We start from the raw sequence: 23,486 nt of genomic DNA, 5'->3' as shown, positions 1-23,486 counted from the left end.
TCTTGCAAGAAGCAATTTGGAACTCTCTTACTGTATCTTGTCTCAAGGAGATTCATATTGAAATCTAGCACCAGGTATTGCAAGATATACAGTGGAACCCTCAAAGTCTATAGTAGCAGTCAAGTAGCTTTTATATGTCCCTTCATCTCTGTCTCCCAGAATCCCTAATTTGCATACATGTAGGGTTTTTTTCCTCCTTCTCTTTTGACTCAAGTTTATCCTTAAGACTATTTTTTCCCTTCTAAGTTTTCTGGCTGTACGCTCTAACCTGCAACACTCTGGTTAGATGTAGACTCATATGTTTTGGTATAGAAGTAGGATTCTTCAGTGCCTTAACCTAAATACCATAATTCTGGCCCTTGTGCTGGGTTTCTTCAATCTGATCACTAATGCTCCCAATGGTGTAGAAGACTTTTTTGGTTGTTGAAGTCAAGCCAAACTAGCACAGAATCCGCTATTTAACAGCTTTGGGGAGTTTGTTGCATCAGTCTGCAACAGGCTGCCCAGTGTCACCTTGCTATCCCAAGAGACAGATCAGATAAGACCTGTTCCTCTCTCTGAAGTAATGGTTGAAGATTTCAAGCCTAGCTCAAGTGTGCAGTTATCACAGAGTGGTGCTGCAGAACCTGTGAATGTGTAAGGTACCCAAAACTCCTCTAATATTGTATAGCTGTTGCTCATTACTTTGCTGTCACTTGGAGGCTGTTGGCCAGGGTCTTTCTGCTGAAGCTTTCCCTCATCCCTTTTCACTGAATAGCCAGCCCAGAAAAGGCCTTTGATCACTGTCACTTTGTCTTGGCTTTAGAGGTTGAAAGCCTCTGCTCTTTGTTAGTATATTTGTATAACAGCAGTATGAATGAAATCAGGACCTTGTTTTCCATTTGCCATTCTCACACCCCCTTGCAGCTCCACAGGAGCCGGTGGGATGTGGACCACCCATTCTCACTCCTGCTCTTCCATGAAATGGTGCCATAGTGCTGCTCTTCTCACAGTATCCTGCCACAGCCAACCAAAACAACGAGTCCCAAACTCATCAAAACCCTTTAACCATTCAAATTTGATGTAAAGAGCTGTTAAGAGGAAACCATTTTGCAGCATTCTGTCATGATTTTTGTCAGTCCAGCAAAACCATAAGATTCAATCTTTGAAGCCCCCTGGTAGTGTTTTTTTTTACCTGTTTGCCTCCATGCTAACACAACAGTCCCCAAGAACACTTACCCAAGGCAAGAGATAGCCACTGCAACAAGTGAACTAGACAAAAATTGGTTGTTCTTCTCTGACACCTGACAAATCCACACAGGAATAATAAGCTACTAAACCAGATGTTATGCAGTAGCCAGAATGAGAGTTCACAGATTTATTCTATTTTGAGCTCCAGGCTAATGTCTACTAAAAGCTTCTCTCAATTGAACACCATCAGTTTTCCTCAGGAGAGGTTCGGTTTCTCCTCTCCTTCCCAGTGGTTTAATTTGACCCAGATTTGATCAATTTGTTGCAATCAGCCCAAGGAAAACTGCAGTTTCTCTGTTAGATGTATAGCCCCAAACCTCTAACAGAATGTAATGCACAGTCCAGACACAGTGTTTATTAGCAGTTCAGGCTGTCACACCTAAGACTGGTCCACCTTTTACTATGGTTTCTTTTCATTAGAAAGGGGGTGGGGGGAAGAAATAATATGAGAGACAATGCTTCCTGGTGATTTCTTTCATATTTTTTTTTCCCAAGTTCCCTTCAGATATTGGGAGAAACTTTTTCACCATAAAGGTTCTCAAACACTGGAATAGGCTCACCAGGGAGATGGTTGAATACCCATCCCTGGAGGTGTTTAAAAGATGCAAAGATGTGGTGCTGGGGGCCAGGGTTCAGCACCAGCCTTGGCAGAGTTGGAGAATGGTTGGACTCAATGACCTTTAAGGTCTTTTCCACCCAAACCCAATCTGTGATTCATTCTATGATTCTGTATTCTCACTTCTTTTTAGGTTATGTAATGGATTGCATGAACATGCTCATATTCTTTCTAGCTTGCAATATTGAGAAGTGATTAATTAATTAGAATGTGCCTCCAAGCCCATTTATTTTGGTTGAGATATTAAAGGGAAGTATTATTGTCAGTAAATATTTTCTTTTTCACTTGCTTTTCTTCACCAGCCTCCAGCATTTTAAGAGACAGCCTCTATTTGGCTGTCACATAACAGGACTTCCTTCTGCAAACTGAAACAATGCACATTGTGCTTACAAGCTCATCAGAACAGCAGCAGATGATGCTTAAAAATTACATTTATTGTGATGTTTTGCTAAACAGCAGATGTGGCTTTGCTCAAGCACATAAATGTCAAGGAGCAGAGCACCAAGCAACTAGCTTGTGAGATACCTTCTGGAAGCAGAGAAGGTTCTTGGAGCCTGTTGGCAGATGTACTTTCTTTAGTGTCCAATAACTGTCCCAGCTGCAGGCTGTCTTCCTCACCTAAGGAAATAATACAGCATGGTAAAAATGTTCTCCAACCCCATGTTGTCTAGCTAGCCCAGGTCTCTGAAACCAGTCCAGAGACGTTTTATGGAGGGAAGGTGATGGGTTTAACAATCTTTCAATATGAAATTCTCATACCATACAATGAAAGACCCAGTGGTCCTCCAGTTCATTCTTCTCTCCAAAGGCAGGATTCGTTTCAGCCCTTGAGAAGTTTTTTGCCCTCCCTGGGGGGTGTTTTCTCCCCTGGGAAACTGACTTGGTCTGTTCCACTTCCCCCCCTCCTTGTCCAGCAGGGGTATAAGAGGGAGGAGAATTGCAGCCGTTGCTCTTTCCTGCTGCTTCCACACTTTGCAAAGGACTGGTTCTGTATCTCATATTTTTTTTCCTTTTCTTTTCCTTCTCCCATCCATCCTTGTTCCTTACCCTTGTGAACCCTGCCTGTCATTGTTACATAAATACACGTGTGTTTGTGTATATATACATACAGTTTAAAGAAAAATTCTTTGCCCCTCTACTTCCAAGCAGAACCCAAATTATTTCTTGGTGGATTTGCTCCCCTCCCTTCCTTTGCTCTCTCTGTTGGGGAAGAGGATTCCTCAGCCTTGCCCCCATCTGAGCTTTTAAGCCCCAGTTAAGGCTCAAACCACCACACTTGGATAGACTGTCATTATTTCTCCTGAGCTAAAGACTTGTACAAGCTTCCACTCCACCTGCATACTGTATTTCATAGCTTGCATGCTTTGGGGTTTGTTTGTTTGTTTTGGGGTTTTTTTTGTCTGATACATGTTGCTGCTGTATTGCCACACTCTGTGTGTTCAAGTATAGGGTTTGCTTTACTCTAAGGACTTTGCAGTAATTGCTACTGCAACTTTGCTGTTGTTCTGACCTCCTCCATCATTTTCTTTCCCTTCATGTTGGATCTTTGGGGCTAGGACTTACTGTCCAGCTAAATCCTAGTTATGTATCAGTGACAGGACATGATGATAAAAAAAAGAATTGTCATTTTAATCTGATTTTCTATTGTCATGGCCTACAGGTTCTATCACTCCTCGGTCCTCCTTTGCTGGAATATTTTAACTGTCCATAATGTTAGGATGTTTGGGACACTGAGGCTTCAGTGTCGATTACTTGCCTCCTCCACTTCCTCTCTTTCTTCTCCCCTGGTGGATTCCGCTCTGTGGTGGCAGTTTCTTTGGGGTTTTCTACTCCTTTGCCATTTCTTGAGCACCTACCTAGCTTTGAGCTAGGACAAGTTTCATGGTCTTGGCTTGCACTTTGCTTTTCTTAATAATCAGTCTTGATCATCAAAGTCTTCCTCCTCTATGACTCACTCTGCTCTGCTCTTATCATGTGTTAGTTCAGGAGGAGCCTTCAGTTCCTGAAAATTTAAATGGTTTTCTAAAGTCTGCTTTGGCTTCCCAAGGCATGTGGCACTGCCAGTTACACAATGACTGCCAGTGCCTGTGGATATTGTAATCTGACCTCCCTTTCCCCTGATGATCATTCAGTCAGTCAGCTTCAGCTATGTTTGATGGAAAAATGAAGGAGCTGAACGTCTACAAAGAACATGTTGACGTTTTTCCTGCAGAAAAAAGAAAACAGCTTATGGCAGATAGTTTTGTTCTTTCGTCTTGATTCAGGAACACAAGCCATGCTTGCCTCTAGTGTTTATTATCTTTTTCTCTGCCCTGTTTTACTTTCTGGGAACTTATTAATGTCATTTCCTTGAAGAAGAGATACTCTTAAAGCACTCTTTGCTGCTTCTTTCACCTTTGCTCATAAATGGCTGTCTTACACCCCTAGGCCACCTGTGCAAAGCCTTCATACAGAGAAAGATGATCTGAGATTTGTTCTTTAGTAACCTTTAGTCTGAATTCGATGTTGTTTAATGTCACGAGGCTAGGATCAAGCCCTGACAAATAGAGGGATGCACACCAGCCTCTGACAATCAGTCAGTTCAGCTTCATCTGTACTCTCTTTGGCCTCTGCCAGGTGCTTCAGATGTGTTTTGATGCAAAGATGCATGTTCACAAACATTTCTTAACTGTAGGCTTGTAGCAATTGACTTGGTCTTTCTTATTCCATTTATTTGTGGTAACAAATAAACCCCTTTGGTTAAATTGTATCCATTTGCTGCTAGGTGCACTCTGGTACAGGAGGTAGATGAGGTGTGTGTATATATATTGCAAATTGAATGTCAGTGATGGTGTCTGTGCCTGTAACTTCTTAACTTATTATTGTAGCAGCAGGGAAACGGGACACGTGCTTGCTGTGATTCAGAAGTATCCATATCGCTCACCAACAGAGAGAAATTAGAAGATAAATAGAAGTGGAAGTGAGGCCTTGCAGTCTCCAGTTTTCAAAATGTATTAGCAGCAGTGACACTAAGGGATGTGCTCTTCTATTCTGCCCTGCCAAGACCGTATCTGGAGTGTTTTGTCCAGTTCTGGGCTCCCCAGTTCAAGAGGGACAGGGATATACTGGAGAGTGTCCAGTGGACACTATGGAGCTATGAGGATGATTGTGTTTGGCAGCAGTAACAGTTTTAAGCAAAACAGTGAAGAATCTCATTCCTTCTGATTACAAACAAATCAGCTGTACAGATGTTTAAAGTGTATTCTGGTGGTGCTCATCGTTTCATTGTACACAAGCTTGTGTGGCTGTGGTATGACTTTTACTGTCTTGATTTGGGCTGTTTAATGCCACAAGGGTTGGGTTTTGTCCTAGTTTTAACCAAGAGATTTCCAAGCAGAACTGCCAAAATGCATAAAAATTGCTGCTATAAATGCTCTTCACAAAGCAAGTAGTAAAGTGCTCCTCATGGGGCTGCATGGATCATCAGCTCACAGAATTGTCATGAATGAATGGACTTAAAGGATTATCTACTTCCAAACACCCTGCCATGGACAGGGACACCTCACACTAGAGCAGGTTGTCCAGAGCCATATTCAGTCTGGCCTTAAAAAAATCCAGGGACAGGGCTTCCACCACCTCCCTGGGCAACCTGTTCCAGTGTCTCACCACCCTTATAGTGAGGAACTTCTTCCTAACATCTAATCTAAATCTCCTCTCCTCTAGCTTGGGGCCATCCCTCCTAGTCCTATCACTACCTGACACCCTAAAAAGTCCATCATCTTTCCTGTAGGCCCCCTTCAGACACTGGAAGGCCACAATAAGGTCTCCTGGGTGACTCCTCTTCTCCAGACTGGATAGCTGCAACTCCCTCAGTCTGTCCTCTGATCATCCTCTGGCCCTCCTCTGAATATGTTCCAGCACATCCATATCTTTCTTGTAACACTAGGGAAGTTGAAATCCGATGATATTAAAGGATTTTATCCACAATATACATTCCATAATGAATCTTCATCAATCCATATGGTGAAAGCCTTGGCAGTAAAACAGTTGCCCTGCACCATCTCTCTACACAGGTGGGTTTAGCTTAATTTGCCATTGCCTGTTTCATTGCTTCAGGAATAGATCAATTCTCACTCTGGATGTAACCAATATTTCTTACAAACTTCACATGTTGTGACTTCCATTCAGCCCTCTCCCCTGTATTCTATTTGTTTTTCAGCCTTCCCTCCTCATTGTGTGCAATTTGTTTAACAACACTGATGGTTGGTTTTTTTTTTCCCCACTGTAATTTTGCTTCATAAATTTTATGGTTCTGCAGTCAGTTCATGTAAAAAGCTATTTGGCTTTTAGTGAGGCATTGTGCTGTGTGTTGATACTGCTCTTGTTTACTGGCTTCTGTTTGGTGGAATTCTTGTCAGCAAGTTTTCCTCATTCTTCCTCTTGCTGAGCTGAGAACTGCTCCAGTAAAGCTTGAGCTCTGAGAGATGGCTTCATCCTCCTCAGAGGAGTGGAAACCCTTCTGTATGAGGGAAGGCTGAGAGAACTGGGTTTGTTCAGCCTTGAGAAGAGAGGTGAGATCTTATTACTGGGCTGAGAGAACTGGGTTTGTTCAGCCTTGAGAAGACTTAGGTGAGATCTTATTACCAGTACATAAACCTACCTGGAGAATGGAGACATAAATCTACCAGGCTACCAAGAAGATGGAGACTCCATTTTCACAATGGAAAAGACAAGGGGTAATGGGTGTAAGCTACTCCTGGGGAGAAACCAATTGAACTCCAGAAGAAAATTTCTTACCAGGAGAACAGTTAGAGATTGGAATCATCTCCCAAGGGATTCCAAGTGGATTCCCCTACCTTAGATAATTTTAAGAGTCAGCTTGACAGGGTGCTGGGCCATCTCATTTCAGCTGTACTATTATCATGGGGGTCCTTTCCAACCTAGCATTCCATGATCTCCCCTCCCTGGAGCATGTCTGCATGGGGTGGTCTCCATACACTCTTCTGAATATTTACCTTATTCATCCAGCTTGTGTTAAACCCAGCTAATATTTGCCTTGAATGCCATTAGTTGTATTACTGCTTTTTTATGTTATTTGCCTTCTCTGTTCTTGATATTTGCCCATGCATATTTTTTTTAGCATGTTTTTTTATTTCACAGTCTGTGCTGCTTCTGCAATTCCCCAATGGCTGTTTTCTTCTTCGCTGGTTTGCTGAATCAGAACGAGACTGTAGCACTGTAGAGGAGAAGGTCTGTACTATATGCACAGCTGCAGAAAACCCAGGCCATTCTTTTGTTACTGTCCTTTTCCTAGCAAAAGTAAAAGTGAGCTTTGGAAGAAAGCAAAGTTTTTCTGTTGAAGAATTGGAATTTTGTCTGAAAAGTCAAATGAACTGCCAAACCCATCAGGCTCAGTTACTTAGTAAGGGACTGTTGTCATTCTTTATGTTAATTTATGCCCCAGAAAAGCAAAGGTTTTATTCCCTCTGTAAGATTGCTGGGGGGGGTTGGTCACTGTCTGGAGGTGAATGGACAAGAAAGTATAGAAATCATGTAGTCTGTTTAACCAGGAGATATATAAGGGTATGGGACTGTGAGGTGAATTCTTAACAACTGCAGATATTTATATGCTTCCAGGGGTGCCTGTTTCTGCTGCTTCCAAGGACAGTGAGGGAGTGGGGCTGTTCAGTCTGGAGAAGAGGAGGCTCCAAGGAGACCTTCTTGTGGCCTTCCAGTATCTCAAGGGGGCCTACAAGAAAGCTGGTGAGGGACTTTTTAGGGTGTCAGGTAATGATAGGACTAGGAGGAATGGAAATAAAATGGAAATGGGTAGAATCAGATAGGATGTTAGGAAGAAGTTCTTCACCATGAGGGTGGTGAGACACTGGAACAGGTTGCCCAGGGAGGTGATAGAAGCCAGGCTGGATGTGCCTTTGAGCAACCTGATCTAGTGGAAAGTGTCCCTGCCTATGGCAGGGGGGTTGGAACTGGATGATCTTTGAGGTCCCTTCCAACCCTAACAATTGTATGATTCTATGACAGTGATCCAAGTCAAGCTCCCATTCAAGTCTATGGGTCAGATCCTGAGCTGATGGAAATGGATGTGTGCTAATGGAGACAACATCTGTACTTGACCTGAGGACCTAGATTTGGGCTTTTTGTCAGTGTTTTGTGTTGAAGCTGAGGTGGCTGAATCCCCATCCCTGGAGGTGTTTGAAAGAAACAGATTCAGTGCTGAGGGACAGGCTTGGGCAGCAGACTTGGGTAGAATCGGATAATTGTTTGATCTGATGAGTTTAAAAACCTTTTCTAACCAAAACAATTCCCTAATTCTGTAAGACAAACTCATAGTTTCTCCTGTTGGATGCTGGGGATGGGTGATATTGCAGTACATAGACCAATTCAAAGCAGTTTGAATGACTTTTTTCCTCCTTTGTGATTTGATGATATTTTCAGAAGTGCAGCAGAAGAAATGCACCAGCAGAAGAAATGCACCAGCAGAAGAAATGCACCAGCATAAGAAAAGATTGTTCCTACAGCTGTCATTCCTTAACTGCAATTAAGATAGCTGGCAAAAGGCAAATCTCAAAGGACTCCTAAAATTGTGCAGCTCTTCCTGAAGGTACATGGAAATGAAGTCCTGCATTTTCTGGTGTAATTTTTGGGTTTGCTGCTTCAGTGCAAACCTAGCAGCGTTTGTGCACTGCATATGAATTTACAATCGATGCTTTTCTTTATGGAGCCTGTCTATCTTCACATTTAGTTCAGTTTTTCATTACACCAGGAAAGGTTGTTAGGAAGGAAGTGATAGGTTAAGTGACCATGTGATTCCACCATAAAATAGCTAACTATTTCCTGTGCAAACATCACAAGAGTTAGCACAGTCTTCTTGAATTCCAGCTTACTTTTCGCTGTTCAAACTTTGGAAAACAAATGAAACTAATTATTTCAGTTCTTTCTTTGCTGTCAGAGGCATTTTTTTTTTGCTACTCCAGATCAGTTCAGAAGCTGATCCAGCCTAGAGAATGTTCTCGACCAGTGTGTGCCTAAAATATCTTTTCACATGTATTTATCTGTAGCTCTCAGTAATTTGCTGAGAACCCTTTTCCAGGCTGGGTGACTGTAGCTAGGCCATCCTGCTTAACACCCACCAATGATGAATGAGTCTAATTTCTTCTTCAAGCTACTTATAATTTGGCTTTGACAACAATCTGTTGTGGGGAGTTCTGGAACTAAACTAAGCATTGCATAGAGGAGAATAATATCTTGTTTGTTTTCAGCATGCTGCCAAGTAATTTTGAGCCCAAGCACAAGAAATGTAAGCTTCTCAAACCCCTCAAAAAACATTTCGTGCTTGGGCTGGATTGCCACTTTCCTAATGCTGCAGTTTCACATATGGTTTAAAGAGCCCCAAACTGGTGCTCTTTCAATTGTACCAGTAAGTGGTGATATCCAAATCTAGGACTTGTTGCTCTCTGACCCTCACCAGAAGGGCTTACTCTCTTTGCCATGCTCTGGAGTTTTCATCATTGTTCCATGTGGGATTTATTTAGGGAGTTGTTTTTTTTCTTTCAAGAAAAGAGTAAAACAAATATTCTCATCATCATTATTATCATCATTATCATATGTTTGGCAGACAAATTTCCTTTGTTAAATCCCAAGCACTCTGGCACTCTCAGACATTGAGGTGCTGAAGCATGTCCAGAGAAAAGCTACCAAGCTGGTTAACGGTCTGGATAATAGGTCTTGTGAGGAGCAGTTGAGGGAACCAGGGCTGTTTAGTCTGCAGAAGAGGAGGCTGAGGGAAGCCCTCATTGCTTTCTACAACTCCCTAAAAGGAGGTTGCAGTGAAATGGGGATCACAGAATGTTAGGGGTTGGTAGAGATCTCTAAAGATCAAGTCCACCTTCCCCTGCCAAAGCAGGATCTCCTAGGGAAGGCCACACAGGAATGTATCCCAGGTAGGTTTTGAAAGTCTCCAGAGGAGACTCTACAACCTCTCTGGGCAGCCTGTTCCAGAGGCACTTTCACTGTAAGTAAGTGTTTCCTTGTGTTGAGGTGCAACCCACTGTGTTCTAGCTTGTACCTGTTGTTCCTCGTGCTATCACTGGACACCAACTAAAGAGACCATCACTTTTGTCTTGACACCCATCCCTCAGATATTGGCAGACACTGATAAGATCCCCTCTCAGCCTTCTCTTCTCTAGACTAAACAGCCCCACGTGTCTCAGTCTTTCTTCATAGGAGAACATTCCGGTCCTGCAATCATCCTCATAGCTCTCCACTGGACTCTCTCCAGCAAATCCCTGTCTCTCTCTAGTATCAGGTGATAGGACAAGAGCAAATTTCCAGAAATTGTGCCAGGGGAGATTTGATTGGATAATAGGAAAAATCTCTTTACTTAAAGAGTGGTCAGGCATTGGAACAAGATGCCCAGGGAGGTGGTGGAGTCACCATCCCCAGAGGTGTTCAAGAAATGTGTGGACATGGCACTTCAGGACCTGGTTTAATGGCCGTGCTGGTGTAAGGTGGTCTTAGAGGTCTTTTGTAACCAAAATAATTCTATGATTCTATTATTTCAGTGTAATTTATTCATGTTCACTTTGGTTTTCCTCCATGGAAAAGGTGCTCTCTAAATACTCATGACCTTCTGAAATTGCGTCCAATAAACCTCTTCTCCTGCTGAGACTTCCAATAGAGCCATGTGCAAGAGCTACTTGCTTCAGTTTTCCTGCTCTCTTGTAAATCTAGTCTGTGCTAGTACTCTCATTTGGGCTACAGAAACAATGTTTGTGTTGTCCTTTGGGCTAAGTGGCTTTGGTAGCATGATTTTTAGCAAGTATTTCTCAACTTCTTCAGCAAGATGCAAGCTGCTAGTACTTTCATGCAGCAGAGCTTCTCTTGTTGTAGAGAAAAACCTCAAATTGCTACAGGTCTTTGTTAGGGCTTCAACCTGTCTTGGATGTGGTCCTTTGTACAAGAGCCTAAAGGCGCAAGCTGCAGTTGTACTTCCTGTGGGCTTTGGCAGCTTTGCAGTTTCCCTCCAGAGCAAGTAACTTCTCACAAATATGAAAAGGAGTTGCCTTGGTAACGAAACCTCCCAACCTTCATTTAATTTCAGCAGAACAGAAGGTCATATGCCCAGTCAGCAGAGCTTTTTGTCAGGTACTAACAGTGGGGGGGAGAATAAGGAAAGCCAAAGGTACTTTGGTTTGAAATGTCAAGAAAATGGAAAACTGTGTGAGAAGAAAGGTAATGGCTGAAGCAAGAGCTTTGCTTTCATGAGGGAAGAGGAGTCAGTTTGCCAGGGATCTAACCTGTCTGCACCTGTTTAATCATGCTCTTAGCACAGGTGACATTACCTTCACTGTGGTCATGGGGACATGCCCTTGTGACCTGACAGCAAACGTAAGAGAGGCATAGCTTCAGACACCACCAGCCCAGCATAGCTCTGGTCACTAATGTCGGACCAAACCTTTGGCTGGTCTAAACGCTGCTGATCCATAAAACATGCTAAATCACTCCATAGTTCACCACAGAGAGGTGTAGCCTGTCTTCAGAAATTGCTTTCCTGCCTTTTAGTGATTTATTTTATCTGCTAGCAGGTGAGATTTTAGAAGTCTTGCTCAAACACAGCTGCTGAGCATGCTGTTGTTGCAAAGAGCAAATACAGAGACCATGTCAAGAAGAGCCTTGATGGCTACCTAAGATGCAGGTAGTCAGCTCTGTAGTGATGCTGTGATGAAATGGACCTCTCTTCCTTGTTGTAGTATGGGATCCTGCTTCCAACTTCCTCTGTATGCAGAGAAGCAGCAATTAAATGTGGCAGAGGCAAGCATGAGTGGACACAGTAACAGTTTGAGCTTTGTCCATAGAGGTTGAGAGTGCTGAGACACACAGCAGCACTGTGGAAACAGTGACAAGCACAGCTCTCTGCCATCTTTCTTTTTTTTTTTTAAGCATTTTATTGAAATTCTGCTCTAGGATGTATTGTGAGGAGAACTAGCAAGTAGTGATTTGAAGGTCACAACTAAATGTATATGCACAGATCACAGAATCGCAGAAACATGAAGGTTGGAAAAGGACCTCAGGATCACCAAATCAAACTGATAACCCTCCTCTACAAGGCTTGCCCCTAAAACATATCCCCAAGGACCACATCCAAACCACCTTTAAACACATTCAGAGTCAGTGACTCAACTACATCCCTGGGCAGCCCATTCTGATGCCTGACCAGCCTGCCCATGAAAAATGTTTTCCTAATGTCCAGTCTAAACCTACCCACTTGCAGCTTGAGGCCATTTCCTCTTGTTCTGTGACTAATTACCTGTGAGAAGAGACCAGCATCAGCCTCTCCACAGTATCCTTTCAGGCAGTTGTAGAGGGCAATGAGGTCTCCCCTCAGCCTCCTCTTTTTCAAACTAAACAGCCCCAGCTTCTTCAGTTGCTCTTTATAAGATTTATTCTCCAAATACTAAAGCAGAAAGGGAGTAAGGGGCCAGAGTGCTCTGAATGTCTCTTCTCAGTCAGCTGACCCACAATGACCAATCTAGTGGAACTGGAGCCCTCAGCCTTTTGGCTTCAGTTTCTTGTAATGCCTGTTGCCCTGTGTAGCAAACAGCAGTGTGGCTACCATTTAAACTGTCACTGTTCATATGGCACTAGTTTCTTCCCCATCATTTCCTGACTCTGCCTGTGGATTGCCAAGTATAAATACAGACTTGGAAGCAGGCAAGCAAACTTGAAACCACCTTCAGAAAAGCTGGTTAAGTTGTGGACAGCAGTCTGTGCTTAAAGTCCTTGACAATTAGGACATTTCTCACTGTCTACCAGCTCTGTCATACCACGGATTGTTGAATCTGCTCAGAACAATTTATTAAAAAATATTTTGCTATAAACCTGACAGTTTTCTAGGTCATTGTATCCCTGAGGGCTAAATGGTGAGATGAGAAATGGTTCTGACGAGAGAACAGGCACAGCATCTCTGTTACTGCTAACTCTTCTACAGGTGACTGCATATTCATTTTCCTGCCACTGACTCGACTTAGTTGTGACATTTAAAACAGAGAATCAGAAAATCCTGAGACAGAATGGCAGCCATAACCATTTGAGATAGCAGAGAGTTTGTAGAATGGTCTGGGTTGGAAAAGGTCATCTAGTCCAACTGCCTCTGCAGTCACCAGGGACATCCTCAACTAGATCAGGCTGCCCAGAGCCCTGTCGAGCCTCACCTTGAATATCTTCAGGGATGAGGCCTCAACTACCTCCCTGAACAACCTGTTCCAGTGTTTCACTACCCTCATGGTAAAGGCTTTGTTCCTACGGTACAAAGAGGATTAGAAGTCGTCAATATGTTGTTGTGTTACTTTCATGTTTACTCTCTTGTAATTGCTAATTAGAAGAAGAGATAATCAGGTGTTCCTGCTTACTCAAAGTTCTGGTTTACTGCCCTACCATTTGTTCTGATCTGCCTCCTTCCTCTCTTTTTTGTTGTAAGTATGATTCAAGAAGCAAATTTCCCTCATGAAGAATGGGTGCAAGTGGCCTGCTGTGGTCATAAGGATCAGAAGCAGCTCTGCTGGGTCTCAGTGCTTGTATAATTTAGTATGTTTACACATACACATGATTTCTCATGCATTGTGGCTTTAAGTAGTTTTGTCCAAATCCATGATCTTGACTTTCTTAGCAGCTTAGGACAGTCCTACCTGGCAGGGTAGTTTATGGCTTTTTCTCTGCAGCCATCATTTGATGGCTCTCAGGACTGCTGCAAACCAAACCTTTCCTAGCATGAACCACAAGTGGCTTTGAGGAACTCAGTCCATTTGAATAGGTATGAGACTTTCTGTAGCAATGTGAAAACTGACATGCTGGATGCTTTCATAGAGTCTTACTAACCTCAGTATGCTAATAAAGAAATTAAAAGGAGCCTTAGAGTAATTGTATTAGGCTCTCTGAACTGGGAAATCAAAAGCCTATTTGTACAGAACTGTGTTTCAGATCAGCAAGGTTTGCAAAGCCCCCACATGTCCTCATAATCAGGTTGAGGTTAAATGGGAGACATAAGAAAAGTCTTTCTGGAGGTGGTCATTATTTATAAACCCTGAGGTGCCTTTGTCAGAACACTCCTATTAGACAGCTAATGTGCATAAGAAGGACCACTTTCTGCCACTTGGACACCTCGAATTACTTGCAGTGCTGCTGTGTTGGAGGCATGAAAGGCTTCTGCAGGGCCAGATGTTTTGCCAGGTGCCAACCTTATGATTTCTTGAGAGGTCTGTTTTGGAGGTTCCAGATAATTGTTTGGAATCCTAATTATCAGTTTGTTTCATTTGTAAAACAAGGAATGTGAGCATACAGTCTGCTTGGTTCTCAAAAAGCAACACCAGCACTATTTTAGTTCACAATCACAGAGCTGATTTGTGCGTGGTGGTTTGTGGTTTTTTTTCTCTCCTCTCCGTTTCCAGTTTATGAGACAAGCTTATGTAGCAAAGCATTATATTTGGAAAGCATTTAAATTCAGTTTGATTGGAGTATCGTGAACATCTTAAACTTATAGATGTAGACAGCACTGGAAGCAAGAATAATCCAGTAGCATTATCTTTCAATGACTGCTTCTATTTTTGCCCTGAATTAATTTGCTTAGAACAATAGTTAAAGTCTTACGCAGTCTGTGGAGAAAACATCAGTAGTGGTTCAGTTAGCAGACAAAGGAATAAATGCATTTAATTTCATGGAAACTTTGTTAGATAAATGTCAAATCAACACTTACTTGTTTTGAGCTAGAAGCAATTAAGCGGAATTGATGGCTAACAAGTTGCCAAAGGGCTAAAATGAACCATTGGCAAAACAGATGAGTTGACACTGAACAAAAAAGCATGGCTGCTGTTAAGCATCTTAACATTGGAACAGGCTGCCCAGGGAGGTTGTGGAGTCTCCTTCTCTGGAGACATTCAAAAACCTCCTGGATGCATTCCTGTGTGGACTATGCTAGGTAATCCTTCTTTGGCAGGGGGGCTGGACTTCATAATCTCTGGAGGTCCATTCCAACCATTCTATGATTCTGTCTTGATTATCTCAATATGATCAGTTGTTCATCCTCTGAGATATTATTTTATTTTCCAGAGCTAAAAACTTTCAGAGATGGCAGCATTTCAGGCTAATACTCATAGTACTAAGGACAAGGAGCTGAAACCTCTTTTTTATTCTACATGATACATTGTAAAGAGGTGTGGCAAATTTTAGGCTGATGCCTAGAAAATTTTCCATAGATTGAGTAGAAAGTGGTAGAATGTAAATAAGTTATCATTGGATGTAAAAGGGAAAATAATGATAAGGTCTAAATAACCACACTGCAGAATCTAACGGTGTGAGATTTAACGCATCCAAGTGCCGGGTTCTGCACATTGGCCACAACAACCCCATGTAGTGCTACAGGCTGGGGTCAGAGTGGCTGGAGAGTGGCCAGGCAGAGAGGGACCTGGGGGTGCTGGTTGATGGCAGGCTGAGCATGAGCCTGCAGTGTGCCCAGGCAGCCAAGAGGGCCAATGGCATCCTGGCCTGCATCAGGAACAGTGTGGCCAGCAGGAGCAGGGAGGTCATTCTGCCCCTGTACACTGCACTGGTTAGGCCACACCTGGAGTACTGTGTCCAGTTCTGGGCCCCTCAGTTTAGGAAAGATGTTGACTTGCTGGACCATGGCCAGAGAAGGGCAGCAAAGTTGGTGAGGGATTTGGAACACAAGCCCTATGAGGAGAGGGTGAGGGAGCTGGGGTTGCTCAGCCTGGAGTAGAGGAGGCTCAGGGGTGACCTTATTGCTGTCTACAACTACCTGAAGGGTGGTTGTAGCCAGGTGGGGGCTGGTCTCTTCTCCCAGGTAACCAGCACCAGAACAAGAGGACACAGTCTCAAGCTACACCAGGGGAGGTTCAGACTGGATGTTAGGAAGAAATTCTACACAGAAAGAGTGATTGCCCATTGGAATGGGCTGCCTGGGGAGGTGGTGGAGTCACCATCATTGGAGGTGTTTAGGAGGAGACTTGATAGGGTGCTTGGATGCATGGTTTAGTTGATTAGGTGGTGTTGAATGATAAGTTGGATGTAATGATCTTGAAGGTCTCTTCCGGTCTGGTCTGGTCTGGTCTGGTCTGGTCTATTCTATTCTATTCTATTCTATTCTATTCTATTCTATTCTATTCTATTCTATTCTATTCTATTCTATTCTATTCGTTGAGTGAACTCTTTGCAGCTTCTTTGCTCTGGCTGATACTAGCCGGTGGCTTTTGCTTGGCTGTTGCTGATGTTGCCTGCATTCTTCTTGTGGCAAAGTCCTAATAAACTACTTTCAGCTTTTCTCTCTCTTTTCCTTTATACAGGGTGGGGGGAAGGGAGAAGCTCTTGGCAGCCCCCTGGTTTTGTCCAGGGGAGTCCTTGTGCTGTTTATGAATTGTAAACACATACAAATATTGCACATTTTATGAATATTGACTGTATTTCATATTTCTAGATTTTAGTGTGCTTGTAACTAGAGCTTCATTTGCTCTCTGCTGAGCTGGTCTGGCAATTTTATTTTGGGGGTAATTTCAGACCACCGTAAGAGGTTTTTGTGTTGCTTGAGAAATATGTACACAGATAGGACACTGCATTTTTATTGGGTTTCAGTATATTTGCAGTACTTTAAGATTTTCCTGTCTTTCTCTGCAGATAATTCTACATCTGAAGCATGATATTTGGGTAGCCTTTTAGACTACCAGGGTCTAGAAAACACAAGGTCTGTCTTCTAGTGCTTTCAGGTGCATTTAAATTGTCTCGTATAACAAGTGCTGTCTGTATGTGCAGCTGTAATAAGATCTTCAGTTTGGATTTTTATTGGTCAGGTATATTATTCAGTGCTCTGAAGATGAGCTCCAAAGATTAATTTCTCTCCATTTCCTGCATCTCACACAGATTAAATTTTTTATTATTTATCCATCACACTCTTCAGGTTATTTGATAATGCAGCTGCTGGTATTTGTTCCATGAAACCAGTTGTCTTTTGAAGTGCCATAATGGCAGTTTGCCTATGAAAATCACAGCATTCTTATACTCAGGTTCATAAATGCCTGCTAGTCATAGCTATTTTCTATACAGTTATTTGCAGAGGGGGGAAAAATATAAAAGTAGGCTAGTCAAAGCTCTTCACAAGCACCGAGCTGAGCTTGTTGATGCAATGATATCACTTTGAAATGGAGGCTACTGAAAAATGCACAGTGTGCAACTAGCTGCCATTTCCAAACGTCACAGAATTCTTTGCCCTTAGAGAGGGACAGCAAAGCCTAGATCAGGTTAGCTTTGTATTTAATATGGCTTGCCCTCATAGCATATCCAGGCTTAGAGCTGAGAGAGGGGGAATGGATTTTGATTCTGAAAGTCAGTTTTCTATTAATCACGCAGGATTATTAAAGATCTGGGCAGATTGTTTAATATACACTGCATATTTTTCAGCCCGGCTCTTTTAGTAAGTCTTACTTTTTCTTAATAGATTAATGAATAGCTACTGAACCAACAGCAGTAATGTGGGCACTGAATTTAAGCTAAAATGTATTGACATTTTGCATCATGTCAACAAATGAGTCAGAGCCAAAGGAAGAGGTATGTTTTATGATGAAATGTAGCATTTAAAAACGTTAAAAGTTGGTAGGATGTGTCAAGCATGGGGATGGGACTGGCATGGAGGGGCCCAAGAATTGTTAAAATGTGGGATCCCAGGATAAAATGGAAACTAAATTGACCCTCTCAGTTTATCCTTGTCAGTTATCTTTACACAGGTTCCCAGTCTGATTGAAAATAAATTCCTTCCCTCCCTAAAACAAAAAATGTAAATACCTTTATCTCACAGAATGGAAACCATTTACAAATCAAAGGGAGCTGGGCAGAGCTGAACCTCCCCCCTGCTTTCTGCAGCACAACATCCAAAAGTATGATATAGCTTTCTGTATAGCACTGCAGTTGCTTTGACAGTGTGTATGTAATACAGAGATGCTCCTATGATGAGCATAGGAAACAAAGATTCATGGATGCATAGAATGGTTTGGGTTGGATGTGACCTTAAAGATAATCCTGTTCAAACCATTCTGCCATGGGTACGGACTCTTGCCCCTAGACCAGGTTGCTCAAGGCCTCATCCAACCTGGCCTTGAAGACCTATACGAAGGGGACTTCCACAACTTCTGTGGGCAACCTTTTCCAGTGTCTCACCAACCTCACTGGAAAGAATTTCTTCCTAATATCCAGTCTAAATGTACCCTCCTCAAGCTTAAAGCCATTCCCTTTCGTCCTATCACTACAAGCCCTTGTAAAAAGTCCTTCCCCAGCTTTCTTGTAGGCCCCCTTTAGGTACTGGAAGGCTTTTCTAAGGTTTCTCCAGAGCCAACTCTTCTCCAGGCTAAAGAGTCTCAACTCTCACAGCCTGTCCCCACAGGGAAGGTGCTCCAGCCCTCTGATCATCTTTGTGGCCGTCCTCTGTACCTGCTCTAGCAGCTCAATGTGCAACTTTCCCTTTACATTGGCATTCTCAACAAACCAGTAAGTACCATCCATCTTGTTTACTTTTAGATACATGCAAAGACACAGATATGGACATGGATGCATGTGATGACCTGCATCTTCCCTAATACCCACATAGCAGAGGCCTTCTCTTGATGATTTAGCCTGTTTCAAGAGATTTTCAATGCTTGTATGAAGCAAGCTGAGCAAAGTGTTCACAGAATCAAAGCATGGTAGGAGTTGGAAGTGATCTTTGAAGATCATTGTGTCCAACCTCTCTGCTAGAGCAAGATCACCTACAGCAGATCACGTAGGAACACATCCAGGTGGCTCTTGAAAGTCTCCAGAGATGAAGACTCCACCACTTCTCTGGGCATCCTGGTCCAGTGCTCTGCCACCCTCAAAGCAAAGAAGTTCCTTCTCATGTTTAGGTGGAACTTTCTGTGTTCAAGATTATGGCAATAAACTCTCCATTCTCCTCATACCCACCCCTTAGATGTTTGTAAGCACTAATGAGATCCTCCCCTCAGCCTCCTCTTCTCCAAGCTAAACAGGTCCAGCTCTCCCAACCTTTCCTCATATGGCAGATCTTTCAGTCCTCTTATCACCTTTGTGGCCCTGCACTGGAGACTCAGTAGTTCTTTGCCTGTCTTGAGCTGGGGAGCTCAGAACTGGACACAGTACTCCAGGTGAGGCTTCACCGATGCAGAGAAGAGAGGGAGGAGAACCTGCCTTGACCTACTTGCCGCACCAGGATGTCATTTGCCTTCTGGCCATGAGGGGACATCTTCACTTATCCAGACTAGGAGACAGTACGATGTGACACATAGGCTTGGACATGTGTACTGTTTCCTGGATAAAGGTTTTTATTAAATAAGAGTTTGCTGAGCTCTTTCTCCTTGGGGAGCTTGAGCCGAGGGGCAAAATCATTCTGAATCTGTTTTGCACTCACCTGAGGGACTGCAGGTTGCTGCCTGGCTGCAGTTTGGCCTGCCTCACCTGACAGTGTGAGGAATTAGTCTTTTGCTTCTCTTCATTTCTTCATCCTATTGAGTCATTTCTGCCTATGTTGAAGAAGAAATGAAAAATCCAGCTTTGCAGGAAGATTTTTTTGTTCTTATGCAGGCCTTACTTGGGGAAGACTTTCCGAAGTGGAAAACCTACTTGGAGATCAAGTCAGCCTTTCTGCTTTAGATATTTCTCCTCATGTTGTTTGAAAAAAGGCTTTTGGTTTGGAATAGACCAAATCTGACTTTTGGACTGGATAGCTTGTGCAGGAATGGAATCTGTCCCTTAGATTGAATGTGCTTTAATGGAATATTTTGTAGGCAATTGGGTTCTTCATTGAAGTCACTATCCCTGGAAGTGTTTGTCTGGACATGGTGCTCTGTGACATGGTTTAACAGCCATGGTGATAGTTGGACTTGATGGTCTTAGAGATCTTTTCCAACCTAAACAATTCTATGATTGTATTTTAAATTAAATTCTGGAATGGGCTTTGAGCACTGAAGCCCCTGACTCCTCCTCAGGTAGGTCTGCTCTGGCCACTGCAGCCAGAAGGGGAGATCACCTGTGGAATGGCTACTATTGTGCAGCATGGCAGAAAGGACATTTCTGACCCAAGGTGGGAAGTAGCCTCGTAATCAAACATTGTTTTGATTACATAATGCTTATTTATAGCATCCTGAACTTTTGTTCCAGATCAGGATGCCAATTTGCAAGCATGCAAAGCATTTTGATTGAAGTTGATAGAGCAGACAAAGGGACAGGAAAGGAAAGGTGAAACACCTTTTTCTCTGCACTGACAGGGACAGGAGCCAGATCCCACTGTCCTAAATGTCAGCCCCACATTCTGCCTCAAAACCTGTTCTGCTGGAACCAGATCCTCTGAGGTATCCTAGATATCACAAATTTCAGGTCTTGACAGACTTTCTGCCCATCCTTTCTCTCCTTCCTTGGGCTGACTGTAGGTTAATTACTTCAGCTTCCACAGTAGGAAACTGCACAAGATTCCCAAGAGCTAGCAGTTCCAGCAGCTCCCTAAATACTCATCCCTGCCCAGTGCCCATGTTGCTGACTCCATGGCTCTTCTGCACATTTTCTGATTTCCTTTAACTAGATGGAGCAGTGTGAGCCAGCATTCAGGTTTTTGGGCTGCTTTTCTTGTTAGCCTTTCATGCTTGATTCAGATGTTTTGAACTTATGCAGAGACCTCAAATGATTTAATGACTTGGAAAGAGAGTAAGCCATGCAATTAAGTGTAACAAACCCTGTGACAGAGAACTTCATAATTTGCCCAGCCAGGAATTGTAATTCAAGCAGCACAACAAATGAATATTTTGTCTATGGCTTCTCTGGTCTGGGGGTGTATTAACTAAAAGCTGTTGTGCATGTCAACAGGAAAACAAGGATTTTTATCTCTCTTTTTCATCAAACAGCAGACAGCTTGTACAGTTGATGTTGAAGGCTGGTAATTGAAAGGTAAACACTGAAGTACAGTCATCTACTCCTAGGAGGAATGTGTATAAGGACAGCAACTCAAGTAGTCTAACTTAGGGACATTTCAGACTCAGCTGGAAAAAAGCAGTAGAATGCTGCAGGAAGCATGTAAAAATAGTATTGCTCAGCACCTTCCCCAGGGCAGAAATGGAAAACATGAATTCTGTTTCTTTCCCAAGTAAAAAGAAATATGTCTCTGTATTTAGAGTTTGACAAGTTTTGGTTGAATCCAGTGTGGATGTCTGTAAATTCTGGCTCCACAGGGATGGTCCAGCAGCTGGGGTACTTAAGAGTCAAAAGATGAAGCTTTCTAGATGCTCTTTCAGAGTAGTTCTTTCTACCTTTCTCATTCCAGAAAAGAGACTCGGTCTGAGGCCAAGGACCAAAACATTTTGATGATTTGTAGACAGGGAGAGCTCCTCAGCATCAGTACTACTGATTACATATTAGAGAGTGAAGACTCTCTGAGCCCCAAAGAGCACCTCTTTGATATCCTTCTGGGTGTTTCCAGTGGTTGCTCAGTATGCTGTCCAGTTTTCCTCCCTGTTGAGCTATAGACTCTGTTGAAATTATTTACTTTTGGAAATGCTTCACATTGTATTTACAGAACATCAACCCAAACTTTGATCTTCTAGTACTGTGGAAAACTGTCAGTTTTTTCTACTTCTGGCCAGCTGTAACCAAAACTAGGGTTCAGCTTCTTCCCTGGCTGTTCAGACTTTGTTGTCACGGCTTGGATGTTTTGATTTTTAATTCTAAATTGATGCTGCTGTCAAGGGAGTAAAAAAGCAGTGCTGCTGATCACAGCTGTCAGGCAGCTGCTATGGCAGTGGGTAATGCAAAAAGCAAGGATGATTTATAACACCGTAAATCACTGAGGGCTAACAATCTCACTAGCATTTGGCCCCTGAAAGACTCTTGCCTTTGATCTCTTTATACTGTTGGACAAAAAGAGCAACAAATCAGGAGTGCAAGCATGGTCCTGTTCTCCACCATTAGTGGATGATGAATAAGGTGTCAGGAGAGGTTGTTGACTTGGAAATCAAAATGGAGGAAAACAAGCCTATAAAAGGACACAGTCCTTCAGGAGGAGGGCAGCTGCTGAAGGAGCACACAGCTGTCATTAATTCTTTGCTAGAGATTACTCACGTGAATTAGATTTCTGCAGCAGAAAAACCAGACCAGGTACTGGTAACTGCATAAATGTCTATAATAAAAATCTTCTATGAACATTTGTTTGCCCCTGTTTATATTGTTTTTCCCTCGTCACAGGATCTAGGATATTTCTGTTATAAGCAAACAATGAATTCCATAAACTATTTGGAAGTAGGAAGAGATCAAGGAGCAAATATGCTGCAGGGAGAGGCTTGGTAACGCAGGAATTTTCTTCTTCTAAAGTTGGATTGAGAAATTTTTCCTCGGACTGGACCTGACCTTTCTCTTCATGAAGAAAATGAAACCTTGAGTTCCTTGTAGATTAAACCTACAGGCAGTTGCATAGTGTGGATGGTTTGCTGCATTATCTTCTTTTCAAAGACCAGACTAGTAATTTAAATGTGATCTAACTAAAGTATGCTAGGCGGTTTACCTGCAATATTAATGCATTGTTATTCCTTAGCCCAACCTTGGCACTAAGCCAGAACAGGATTAATATTTCATAAGGTAAATGTCTGATAGAAAACCATTTTGAATACAGATTGAGTAGCAGAGAAACAAGAGAAGCAGTCCCAGTCATATCTTCAGCCATCATAAATTGGTCCCATTGGGCCATGGAGGTGTGCTGCATTTTGACATTGTTCCCTTGAGAGCTTCTCACTGGACAGGTAGAGATGAAGAAAGAAAATTGTAGGCTGCAGATAAAACCCAGCAAGATGTTCTCCCTGCTTATTTTTAGGCTAGAAACCTGGGCAGTCCAGCTGGTTGCTGCTGCTCCCAGGAGCAAAATTGCTGTTTGGAGTGGAATCAAGCCTCCATGCTTCTCTGTGTTGAGCAAATAGCTCAAGCTGCTCCATGGGAGGTTTAGGTTGGATATTAGGAAGAATGTATTTCCTGAAAGAGTGGTCTGGCTTTGGAACAAGATGCCCAGGAAGGTGGAAGGTGGAGTCACTGTCCCTGGAGGTGTTCAAAGAACATGTAGACATGCCACTTTAGGATGTAGTTTAGGGGGCATGATGGTGTTGGGTTGACAGTTGGACCTTAATAATTTCATGATCATATAACTCTGACTGCACCCCACCCTTCCAGTTCCCCCTGAAGCAGCCTAGTATGGCTTAATACCTCTGTCCCAGCCCTTCACCTCTTTTCTCTTGCTGGTCAGTTCCTGTTGCAGAAGTAGCCTAGCACAGCCTGGCCTCCACAACCTTTCACCATGCAATAAGAGGAAATCTAGATACAAAGCTGGCTGGTTAAACAAATGCAGGAGCAGCTCTGGTGGTGTGGGGGGGGTGTGTGTCCATTCAGACACTGTGCCATAATGCAAGAGCAGGCTCAGTTGAGAAGGCATATCTGAACCCATGAATAAAATAATTTACATCTATGGTGCAGGCTAAACAGGAAACCAATTTTCAAGCAGACTTGAGCAGTGAAAGAGGCACTAATTTTGCTGCTTTTAATTTAGAGGTTGGAGAACTAGAAGAGAGGC

At 42.9% G+C, this 23,486-nt stretch overlaps 1 long non-coding RNA gene across 1 annotated transcript in view; it reads right to left on the bottom strand.

Moving 5' to 3' along the window:
- Positions 1-2,198: 2,198 nt before the first annotated feature.
- LOC137448646 (uncharacterized) overlaps positions 2,199-23,486 on the bottom strand; it is a 30,438-nt gene continuing 9,150 nt past the window's right edge. The window contains exons 2-3 of the long non-coding RNA XR_010989170.1: positions 19,299-19,410; positions 2,199-2,464 (exon numbers count right to left, since the gene is read on the bottom strand). This is a non-coding gene — a long non-coding RNA (uncharacterized lncRNA). The remainder of the gene's footprint in view (positions 2,465-19,298; positions 19,411-23,486) is intronic.

Source organism: Melanerpes formicivorus, unplaced genomic scaffold (assembly GCF_026170545.1).
Source record: "Melanerpes formicivorus ecotype bairdi unplaced genomic scaffold, bMelFor1.0.p_v2 SCAF_25, whole genome shotgun sequence".
Classification (NCBI taxonomy): Eukaryota; Metazoa; Chordata; class Aves; order Piciformes; family Picidae; genus Melanerpes; species Melanerpes formicivorus.
The sequence above is the reverse complement of the archived record's forward strand: the minus strand, read 5'-3'. Positions and strand labels throughout refer to the sequence as shown.